Below are 4,513 nucleotides of genomic sequence, written 5' to 3'. Positions count from 1 at the left end.
CATGTACAACATGTCCTGGTTTCACCCTTAAATAAGGGCCACCTGATTCACCCGTTTCTTCACAATGATTTGACCTCACTAATTGATCTTCACACTGCTAATATTTGGAACACTACTGTATAGCAAGCAAGATTTCTCCCCACTGGAGAGGCAAGAGACGACACCAAGAGGCAGTAGAGCGCTGGCCATATTGCCAAGACCAAAAAGGTGTTTGCTGGGGTTGATTGAGAATTCCTTGACCAAGACGGTCCTCTGTGGCTGGAATGAACTCTTAAGTAATGAAGGTATTAAGCGTGGCACACTGAACTGGAGAGTGAGAATCACCGGCAGCGACAGCTTCACCCCCACAAACACTTTGTGACCGTTACACAACCAAAGGCAAATCCTGGAACAAAGCGCAGAGCTCTGCTATATATAAACATAGTGGGTGAGCGATGACTCAGGGACGCAACAATTCCAAGAACGAAGACTGACACAGGAGTAACAAAATTCTAGAATGTGGGCTCCAAGCCGCCTACCAGCACCACTTCTAGAAGCAATCATACCTTATTGTGGAACTACAACTCCCAGCTTGTCCTAACAGGAATATCCCTTGCTTTATCACTTTGCTATGAAATAATAAAACAAAACAAAGGATGTTTGTATTTGGCTGCTCAGTGAAGTAGCCTCAAACTAAAGCCATATTTCAGACACTGAAATACACTAATGACCAGTCCATAATAACCATTAACCAATCCCAGTACAGGGCATGATCTCCAGCATCGCCACTATTTCACCCGTAGGGATCACTGACAGGTTTGATTTATATTTACAGACTGGTTAACAAACCAATCCTAATCAAAAGTGAGACTCCAGCCTAAGAAAAGAATGGCGGAGGTTCAGAATAGGCAAAGCCTCAACTCAGAAAATCATACCAGGCCATTACACAGCATGGGCACCCCGAAAATGCCACAGGATCATATCAATGTTTATCGGAGAGTAGGACCAACATGGTTAAAACACAATGGGGAGGGGAGACAGGAGATATATATATTCACCAGTATTATACCCCAGAGCTGCACTCACTATTCTGCTGGTGCAGTCACTGTGTACATACATTACTTATCCGGAGTCACATCCTGTATTATACCCAAGAGCTGCACTCACTATTCTCCTGGACCAGTCACTGTTTACATACATTACTTATTTCAAGTTACATTCTCCCTTTTCTTTGAGCCAAAGAATGGTGGAACTGGATTGAAAACACATAGATGTGAAGAGGCACGGAACAGTTTCACCTTGCCAAGGGTGCACCGAACACCTGTGCTTGATTTGTACAGTCATTCTGTGCTGACAGACTACCTTTAATTTGTGTACTTGCCAGCATTAAAAGAGTATGCGCTCATCAGATGTGATTTCCAGAGGCCATGCCGATACACATCCATACAGTGCTGAGCTCTATTCTACAAAATGTTTTATGCCAGAATATGGCAAGAACCACTACATGAAAAAATGTTAGTCCATCATTAAAGACATGAGGGTCAGAAATTGATAGAACCTTGAAGAAATCCTCAAGTGGTGTTAGGCTACGTTCACATTTGCGTTGTGCGCCGCAGCGTCGGCGCCGCAACGCACAACGCAAACAAAAACGCATGCACAACGCTGCGTTTTGCGCCGCATGCGTCCTTTTTTCCATTGATTTTGGACGCAGCAAAAATGCAACTTGCTGTGTCCTCTGCGCCCAGACGCGGGCGCCGCAGGGACGCATGCGGCGCAAAACGCAAGTGCGACGCATGTCCATGCGCCCCCATGTTAAATATAGGGGCGCATGACGCATGCGGCGACGCTGCGGCGCACACCGCAAATGTGAACGTAGACTTAAGAAAACCATCAATTGCTAGGAGGAAACTGACTCGTGGACCACCACAGGAAAGGAAAAACAAGAATTACTTCTGCTGCAGAGGATTAAGTTCATTTTTAGTTACCAGACAAAAAAAAACCTGCTAGAATCCAAGTTAACAAATGATGCTGACACATCTCAGCATCAACTGTCCAAGACTTCGAGGTGCAAGGTTTTATGGCCTATATGCTGCAAAGAAATCACTACTTAAAACCACAAACAAGAAGAGACTTGTTTGGCCCAAGCAACACTAGAAGTGGACATTGAGTCAGTAGAGAGAGATAGAGAGAGAATATATATATATATATATATATATATATATATATATATATATATATATATACACACACACACACACACATATACACACACACACACATATACACACACACACACACACACCAAGTAACAAATTATTATTTTTTTTCTTCATTTTACGAGTCATGTTTTTGAGACATAGAAAGCAGAGCAGGTTGATTCTGCATGTCTGGTGTCTACTGAAGAATGGAGGGGAGGTGTGATGGTGGTTTACAGGTGAAACTGTTTAAAATTCAGGGAACAATTACCCAGCATGGTGACCACAGCGATCGGCAGCAACATCATCCCCTTTAGTAAGGCCATCATTTGTTTTACAACACGAGAAGGATTGAGAGCACATCCAGGGTAAGTGCCCAACTGGAGGACCCCCTAGATCAGTCATGAGGCCTCTCATACAACCAAGTCAGATCTCATGCTTTTTGCACAGAGTATGGGGCAACACCACTGAAACACATGTCTGCAACAGATTCTGGTGGCATTTATTTGATCTAATTCAGTAGGGCATTAAAGGGTCAATACTGACTTTTAGACTTTCTACTTCCAGTAAGATTTAACACATTCGAGTTTGCTACGTGTGGTTCTGTACCTCTACCCCTTTGTGGCTTTCCAGCCTTCAGTCTGAATCTAGAGGTGCACATTCCAATAGAAACCAAATGCACGAACAGACGTTTCCAAACTTAGTCCGATACTGTACCTTACTTATCTTGTTGATCATGGAGTGCAGCTCTGGAGCTAACAAACAGGTAATCCCTGCATGTGTTACAGCTGTCGAACAGCCACAATACATGAAGCTGGAGACTTTAACGTTCGCTCATCACAAGTGATTTATAATGACTGGACACCAAGGTTTGACAAACATTTTATAGTCTTCCTTTACTGTAGATGCATTAGACATTAAGGCTATGTGCCCACGTTGCAGAATAGAAGCAGATTTTTCTGCTTCAAATCTGCACTCCTTTGCCAAGGAAAAAAATTTGCGTTTGTCACGGTTTTCCAAGCGTTTTCCTATACAACTCTGGTGGCGGAATCGCCGCAATATTAATGTACATGCTGCCTATTTTTCCACGATGTGATTACGCTGCAGAAAAATATGCAGCATGGGAACAGCAATTCTATTAAAATTAATGGGATGCGTTTTGTGAGCTTTAAGTGTTTCCGCAGCAGAAAAACGTGGTAAAAACTCAACATGGGCACACAGCCTAAAGTTTATCATTTACATCTGTAAAGACCCAAAACCTAGTCCAGTGCAGAGTCCTCCTAAACACTGTATAAAAAGAAGAGACGGGCGCGGACAAGGAGTAGAAATGAATGGATTGCACTTTAATAAACAAGATTCTTACATGAGATCTAAAGTATTAAAAGCAAAAAAACAAAAACAAAACACGACAACACTGCACACGTAGATCCATCAGCAGCACACACCCCGTCACCTGCAGTCTCCAGGTGTAAGACAGTCATAGATCACTACATGTATAGATGACGACCACACATTCATTCCTCCACAATGTAACATTTACATAATTCATTTAGTTACAAGTCACATCCTGTACCCCCATGTGTAGAGGAGCTTCTTTAAAAAAAAAAAAAAAATTAGACTGTACTCCAGAGCTGCATTTGTAATTCTGCTGGCTTCAGTCAGTGTACGATCCGCTGCGGCAGACAGTGTGTCAGGCCATACTATACTTATAAGTGACGCAGACCTACTGTAATACAAGAGCATTACATCAAGGGTATGGTCATAATGATAAGTAGCTGAACTGTGAATACAGCTCTGGATAGGACTTAAAAACAAAAAGGAAATGCAATATATTTCAATCGATTATAGGACCTCTGCAGAAGGGGCAAAGTATCAACAACTGTGACAGATTGTCAACAGTAATCAGATTTTTTAAAAACGTAGCTCTAGTTGCAACTAGAGAACACACACACACAAAAAAAAAAAAAAAAAAGAGCAATGTAGACTCTAAAATGCAATATATTCAGCAACTATCCGCTCAGCTGAGACAAACTGCAGTGTACAAAGCAGCCTTAGCTCATGTCTCCTCCAGAGCTGCATTCACAATGTCACATCTCGATGCGATATTCAGTTCAGCCATTTTTTGTGCTAGCAAAATGCAATACATTATCTACGTTATAGGATATGGTACAAGGGCAGGTTATGCATACACACTGGCCGTGACATATTGCAAACAAGCAGAATTATGAATGCAGCTCAGGATGTGAACGTAGCAGGTTTTTCCAACTACCAAGTTTAGAGCTTTATTTTACTTTTTTTCCCCGTAGGAGGCAGCTCTCAGGCAGATACCGTCACACACG

Source organism: Ranitomeya variabilis, chromosome 2 (assembly GCF_051348905.1).
Source record: "Ranitomeya variabilis isolate aRanVar5 chromosome 2, aRanVar5.hap1, whole genome shotgun sequence".
Lineage (NCBI taxonomy): Eukaryota > Metazoa > Chordata > Amphibia > Anura > Dendrobatidae > Ranitomeya > Ranitomeya variabilis.
Note: the sequence above shows the minus strand (reverse complement) of the source record.